This window comes from Priapulus caudatus, unplaced genomic scaffold (genome assembly GCF_000485595.1).
Source record: "Priapulus caudatus unplaced genomic scaffold, Priapulus_caudatus-5.0.1 Scaffold880, whole genome shotgun sequence".
NCBI lineage: Eukaryota > Metazoa > Priapulida > Priapulimorpha > Priapulimorphida > Priapulidae > Priapulus > Priapulus caudatus.
The window spans coordinates 209,420-217,152 of record NW_014577941.1 but is presented as its reverse complement, the minus strand read 5'-3'; the positions used below and the strand labels follow the sequence as shown (position 1 = coordinate 217,152).

The following is a 7,733-nucleotide window of genomic DNA, read 5'->3' as shown; positions in this document are numbered from 1 at the left end:
TCTCCCCTCCTCCTTCTCCCACTCACCTCATCTTCCCCCTCCTCCTTCTCCACAGCTTCTCCCTTCTCCCCCTCCTCTCCAGCCAGCTCCCTCTCCCGTCCTTTCCCTGTCCTCTTTTTCCTCCACCAGCTTCTCGCCCTCCTCCTTCTCTACCAGCTTCGATTCTCCCCCGCCTCCACCCACCTTCTCCCTTTCTCCGCCCCCTGCACCTCCCCAGTTTCCTCCCCCCCTTTGCCTTATGTCTCCCTTCTCCACCAGCTTCTCCCTTCCTTCTCCACCACCTCTCTTCTCCCCCTCCTCCTTCTCCACCAGCTTCTCCCCCTCCTCCTCCTCCAACACCTTCTCCCTTCTCCCCTCCTCCTTCTCCACCAGCTTCTCCCCTCCTCCTTCTCCACCACCTTCTTCCTTCTCCCCTTCCTCCTCCACCAGCTTCTCCCTTCCTCCTTCTCCACCACCTTCTCCCTTCTCCCCTTCCTCCTTCTCCACCAGCTTCTCCCCCTCCTCCTTCTCCAACACCTTCTCCCTTCTCCCCTCCTCCTTCTCCACCAGCTTCTCCCCTCTTCCTTCTCCACCACCTTCCTTCTGCTCTTCCTCCTTCTCCACCAGATTCTCCCTTCCTCCTTCTCCACTACCTTCTCCCTTCTCCCCTTCCTCCTTCTCCACCAGCTTCTCCCCCTCCCCCTTCTTTACCAGCTTCTCGATCCCTTCTCCCCTTCCTCATTCCTAGCCATATTGAGTCGGCCATACGGCCGTCGTGCGTATAGTCATATTGAATCTTATTCACACGGCCGCCGTGTGTATATAGTCTTGGCCTTTCTGTTTATGTTCGTGCCGTGGTCCGATTAGTTTACGTTTCAGCTGACCTCAGGGTTAAACACTAGGCTACTACTACGACTACTACCGTACTAGTAATACTACTACTAGCGTCAACGAGTACGAGTACGTATTGCTCTAGTACTGTCGTAGCCCTAGTACTATAGTACCGTCGTAGCCCTTTGCTCTTTCCTCCTGCGACGAAGCACTACGAGTGCGTGTACATGCGTACGTATGTAATATTACGAGAGCCCAGACCCTCTCATAACTTAAGATTGAGATGAAAATAACACATTTGCAGAAAGAATTGCAATTATAGTGATATTATATGTTATATTAATGAGGAAAAGATACGTTTTTCATGGTGAATACATCAGAAAACGTACTTATCTAGCGATTATAAACCCAAACAAACATTTACAAATGGGCGTATGTTCTCTTGTCAAAGGCAAAGCAAATCGAAGCAGCCAATCAGAAGGCGCTAAATTCTTCGCTATGTTATACCGTTTGGGAAAAAAAATTTCGCTGCCCGGCTGCCGGGCATATAGCCACAGCGTTAAAATAAGCCCAGTTTGGAAGTTCTAGTCTCGAAAAACGCACCATAAAACCGCCCTGAGTGAATCACTCAGGGGCTCCTCCAAAGAAACGAATGTATGTATGTATGTATGAATGTATGTGGACTCGTGAGTCGTATCACGTATGCACAAATAAACATCTTTGAATCATTATCTTACACCGTCACTAGGCCTTCTTTACTTTACTTTACTTATGCCACAAAAATCGCTTGTCATAATAAGCTCTATACAAAACTTACTGAAATTATAAATCGTTTATAATAATAGTTTATGTAATCGCCTAAATTCCAACGCTAATCAATAAAATGCAATAATTTTCTTACAGTGAGAAAGCGTGAAGCGTGTATATTGGCGTGCACATTAATTTGTTTACATCGATTAGCTCTCGCAAAGTCTCGCAGTCTCGCGATAGCATTCATCGAATTATTCAGCTGTTCATTTGTCACAGGAAAAGTAAAGACCAAGATGGACTTGAGAAATTAACAGTACACTAGACATTAGTATTTTCTGATTTACAATAAATAAACGCTATGAGATCAATCGTATTCGCTAATGTGTTATGGCTATTGATCACCTTTACCAACTGCGAGCGCCATGAACAAGGTAAGGTCATATGTTAGGCTATATTATTATATATCGTTATCTATTTTTACATTTCTGAGTGTGACAGTGTGCCTGTGTGGCACTGTCCGTGCCAATGCCCAAGACCATGTTTACTTAATTAATAATACTACTACTAGTTACTACTATGCTTAGATTATGATACAAGTAATTAGAGTAACATTGACCCCCCTCTCTTTGTCATTAATCAGTGTCATTGCAATGTTATGCCAGTGAGAGGAACCCTGCCTCTGCAGGGTTACATATTATTCACTAGTGACAGTAGTGTGAATGTGATGTTCCGTTGTCTTTCGATGTACCGTTATTTGGCATTGTGTAGTTTGTACCGTTATTCGGCGTTGTGCCGTTACTTTGACTTGGTTGCTCGTATGATTTTATGTTGGGACAAAAAGAAATTCCGTCTGTTTATACGTGAAACATTAATATACAAGTTAGAAGGAGATGTACTCTTTAGACTTTAGCGCTGACAAATTGACATTACAAAATAAGCCAATAGCTAGCAAACCAACAAGATGTATAGATACCAGGTAATGAATATAAACGTGTGTGATGCGCATTGCTAGCTTAGCTCATAGGGTCTATGTCCCCCAGGGTACTGTCGGAACGTACCCTGGGTACGGTCTGGTATACCGGAACGTACCCTGGTAACTATCTAGCTGATATGGATAGGGTTAGGGTTAGAGTTAGGGTTAGGGAGTAGGCGTAGGCGACTTCCTAGACTCGTTAGGGGAGTAGGCGAGGTACGGTCCGGCATATTAGATAGTAGTATTTAGTACCAGGGTACGTTCCGGCAGTACCCTGGGGGACATAGACCCTATCAGCGCTAGCTTACTGTGTAGGCTAGTCATATCTCTGTTCTTAGCAAGCCTAGCTAAGAGAAAGACTGCTCTTTGACCTGCAATTGTGAGAACGCTAAAGAACTGCAAGCACCCATGCATGGTCTCATTTTAAATTAATCAAGGTACCACCAGTCGTTAAACGAATGAATACATAAATAAATGTAATAACTTGCACAATCAAATGGGTTGGATGACATTTCACTCATGGTTGGTTGGTGGTCACTCATGAGGCAAACCCGTTTCTTGTGGACCTCAAGAAACCACATAATTTTGTCATTTGTAATAATTTACATAAACTGCACAACGGGAGCGAACGCGAGAATTTCGTCAGGCTTTGTGTGATTTCACGTGACACAGCTCGGTTACGAACACAGACAGTATGTTTTTATAACAAGTTAGTAGACAACTTACCACTGTCTTTCAAATAGAAACAAAGATGGAGTAGAATGGTTGAATATTTCTGTTGTATTCGTGTGAAATCAAGCGAGCGTCGAGCGAATTTTGGCAGCACGCTTTCCTACCTGCTATATATTTATGTGTCAGTGTGCAGCGGCAGCCATGGCGGCAGCCATGGCGGCAGCCAGCGTTTGTTGCAGATGAGCATTTGGACGGCATTTGCAGGAAATTGTCGGCAATAATAGGTGAAAGAAGAGAGTATAGAAACATTGAGACTTTGGTAGTAAATAGATTTCGTATTTATTTAGCATTATATTTTATTGAAACGCTCCAAGTGCCTGTGTGGTGAGTGTATGTTACTGGCCATTATTAATCAGTGCCAAAATGATGGTGGCAGCAGCTGTCCAAGCTGTGCTACAGTGAAAAGAAATTTCGTAATGTTGCTGCAAATACTGCAAATTGATCCAGGCTGATATGAAAAAGATTACTGTAGTTTGAGTTTTGTAGCATTGAAGTATTTATTAGCTTTGCTGTAAAAAATGTACATGCATCATTCATATATACACATAGGATTTCACACAGAAATGCACTCACGCACGCCCGCACACGCACATGCACTCACACATAGCCGTGCAATTATTAACGTGTTAAAATTTTCCACGAGTTCATTGTTTGGGGTGGTGAGATCAGTCAATATTAAAACAGTAAGTCAAACAGAAAATACTTCAGCCAGCAGGTGTGCCGTATGTATTTTGTGTGTGTATTTGTTTTAGTTGTTTTTCTACTTTTATGGGTTTGTACAACTACAAGTTTCTGCATCTAAGACTTTCCAAAATCGAATGATGGACAAAATACATGTGCAGGTATATGTGGGTATGCCGTACTGTAACCTCTAGACTATCCTAACCTATAACTGTAATCCTACACTTTTTCCAGGTTTTTATTAGTAGCATAGCCAGTAGTCACTACTTGAAGCAGTGTTGGAAAGAGCAGCCCGTCCCCCAGTTCAGGACTGGTAAATTTTGAGCAGTACTGGCTAAGATTAATGGAATTTACAACCTAAGTCGAAAGTAAATATCAAAATTTTTGAAATCCGAACTAACTGGATTTTCATGTGCATTTTCAAGACTGCTTTTAAAATCAATTTAGTACGACATGAATCCCAATCCTTTGTTTTGCAGTGTAAGAGATTCTTTGTCGGGCTTCGGTTGGGTAAACGTGAGCCAGTGCATGGGGAATGACAACTGCAGTTCCTAGCCTCGTACGTCTAGCAATTCTTGTGATAAGCAGAGAGGAATGTATGTATCTAATCGCATTTTGGCAATACATGTGGATATTTTGCATATCTTACTGAGTGATAATTTTCAGGTTGTGTTTTTAACAAGGGATTTCTAAAGAAATTGTTCGTATCTTTGTAAGATAGGCCCGTTGTTTTGCAGAAACAGTATGCTGGCATATATGTTGAACAATTTGTACGCAGGAGATCGCACGAAAAATCGGCTAGTGTGTCCAGTGTCCCGGTCGCAGTCACGGTCGAATTTTGAGCCAGCCGCATGTTTGATAATTATTTGAGCCGGCCGGCTGCAATCGCTTAGTGTGCCCGGGTCTGCGATTGAGCCGGCCGATTGTACAATTCATCAGCCAATCAAATCACAATTAGTTGTCACGTGAATCACAAACGATGCCCAACAACTTCTGAAAGATAATTGCCTGGCGACATTCGCATATATATATCACCATATATCTCTATTATGCACTCTTGATATCACCCCACATCTTCCTCTGCCAGCTCCTTGACCAAGTTATTATACACGTCGTGCGATTGGGGGCGCAGTATCCACATCTTGGCGGCTTGGCCCACGCAACCCGATTCTCCCACCTCTTCCTTCGGCGACGGTTTTTTCGTAGGAGCAACAAAGTAGAAAAAGTTATAACTATGTTTCGTTTTGCTTCACGGGACGGTGCCATTTACAATCAAGTGACTATCAATCTAGGTGGCGCGAGATGAAGCGTGCTGAAAATCCACAGAGTCGCCCGGCTCAGCCGCGTAGTGTGTCCGCAGAGCTCCAGACTCAGCCGGCCGGCTCGACCGTACGAAAAATCGGCTAGTGTGCCCACCCCTTAAAGCCCGGCGCACACGTGGCGATTTTTATCGCTAGTACCGGCGATTCTGTTGCCGGCGACAAAATCGCCGAGAAATCGCCACGTGTGCGCTGCCCGGCGTCACCGATTTTGACGCCAGAAACTCGTCGCTGGAATATCATGTTTGTTGCCCAGTCGCTGAACAATCGCTACGTGTGCTGGCGACTGGATCTCGGGCCAACAGTTTTTGGATTAACCAATCAAATGATGATTTGAAGCACGTGATCAATATTGGCAGCGCCGTGGGTGTGGTTTGAACAGTTCAGTACAGTTCATACAGTGGTATGTCGCTGATAGACGGTTGAATTGTCAGCGCACACGTGGCGATTTTTATCGACAGTACCAGCGATAAAAATCGACGGTACTGTCGATAAAAATCGCCACGTGTGCGCCGGGCAGACACTACACACAGGGCGGTACGCAGCAGGGGGGCAGCAGGGGCAGTTGCCCCCCTAGAGATTTTCAGAGTATGCCTTTTAATGGGACAAATACTGTACACTTTTAGAAATAAAATAGAAATGTGACAAAAGGTTACCGCGGTATCTTAAATCATCAAAGAAATATTACACTTTAAATAAAGAAATGTGAAATTGCGAAACGTTAGGGCACAGGGGGCATGGGGAGTATCTTTGCCCCCCTACAGAAAATTTCCTGCGTACGGCCTTGACTACACACGTAGCATAAGGGGACTGTTAAAATGTTAAGATGGACTGCTGCAGCAATCAATGCTCGTTCATCATGCCTAAACCACCGCGGTGTCTTTGTACAGCAGTACGATGACTTCACAGGATGAGTCATTCGCACTATAGACATATATGGTAGCCATTACCACTACGAGACGTTTTGCCTGTTACCGTATGGGCAAATTAAGCCCTGAGACTAATGTATTTTATATTGCATCATCATCATTGACTAACAGGTAGTAGAGGATGCAGTATAAATGTTCCGACGGTATCGCGTCATCATCTTACCCTGGCTTGTCTTACATAGTAAACTGGTTTAGCTCTCGCAACCTGATATTGTACGTCTGTGATAGATGCAAAAAGGTAAATATATATTATATTTCAGTTTATAGAATGATAAAATGTCAATTCTTAATAAAATGGCGTCTTTGCCTCGTCGTGGCAATTAAGCATGTTTACAGTGTAATATAAAACCGTAAAATATAGTCCCATAAAGTTTGCTTTTATTATTTTTTGTCCAGATATCCACATAACAGCTCTGTAATTGGTTGTAAATTTAGCTTATTAATGCGCAAAAAAATATTTGAAAAGTAACTTAAAGTTCAGTGCCTCATTACCCTTTCTAATAACGAGAGATTTTCTCTTTTAATGACGTATATCCTCGGTAGTAATGAGTAATTGCAAGTTGCGAGGTGGAGAAATGCGCGTATTGGATTATTTCATATCTCATTACCCAAGCGTAGATAGTATCCTGTTTACTCGTAACAATATCAGGACATCAGTATAATATATCGTAACAGTATTATATCACGAGTAGGTGAATAGATCTCCGACCTTCCAGGGATCCAACGGCATCTACCGGGATCCGGGCATCATCATCCGGGACGTATAACCACTATTAACCAGTCCTATCGACACGACGAGCTGTAGTTGGCCATCGTATACTCAGAAATGATTATTTTTACCGCGGTCGAAATAATTCAACCGCGGTTAAATCGTGGCCCCCTTTTACCCAATCAGAGGCCTTGTATTGTTCAACGTAATTTAACCGCGGTATAAATAATTATTTCTTAGTACGAATGGTCAACCATATAGACACGACGAGGCAAGTAATGAATTTTCCCCCGCACACGAATTTCGCATTGAGCAGGTGCGGGGCACGTCTGTAATTACGCACACCGTAGAGAGCCGTTCGCGTTTGTGCGTTTACACCGACAGAAAGGTAACAGGTGCGGAAGGGCATAGAAGACTTAACTTAGTATACTTATACGACACCGATTGAGATTCATCAGGTGTTTATATGCACGTACGTTATTACCGCATGTAGTCCAACTTTATTTACCGGCGGAACGTCAGATGTTTCATATATTCACACGGGTTTCTTTGTTGTCCTCATATAGCGTGGGCCCGCCAGTGCCGGAAAGGTCTGATTAAATCTATAGATAGCAAGAGCTCATAATAGAGAGCTCATAAAGAGCTCATAATCTATTATGAGCTCTTGCTATAGATATTAACGTTGGGTTAATAACTGCGCGATCTGGAAGATTCTGAGCATGAAAATTAGGCCCGTTCTGATTTAATATTATATTATTCTCGTCGAGTTCTACATGCAGTGGTACATTCTGTTGACTTCTCCGTATATGAATGAAATGACGTACGTTGAC

General features: G+C 43.3%; 1 protein-coding gene across 1 annotated transcript in view; it reads right to left on the bottom strand.

Moving 5' to 3' along the window:
* The window catches only part of LOC106814185 (queuine tRNA-ribosyltransferase subunit QTRTD1-like), a 22,331-nt gene extending 20,554 nt beyond the window's left edge, over positions 1-1,777 (bottom strand). The window contains exon 1 of the mRNA XM_014818484.1: positions 1,712-1,777. The gene's annotated coding sequence lies outside the window, so the exon portion shown is untranslated. The remainder of the gene's footprint in view (positions 1-1,711) is intronic.
* Positions 1,778-7,733: the final 5,956 nt, after the last annotated feature.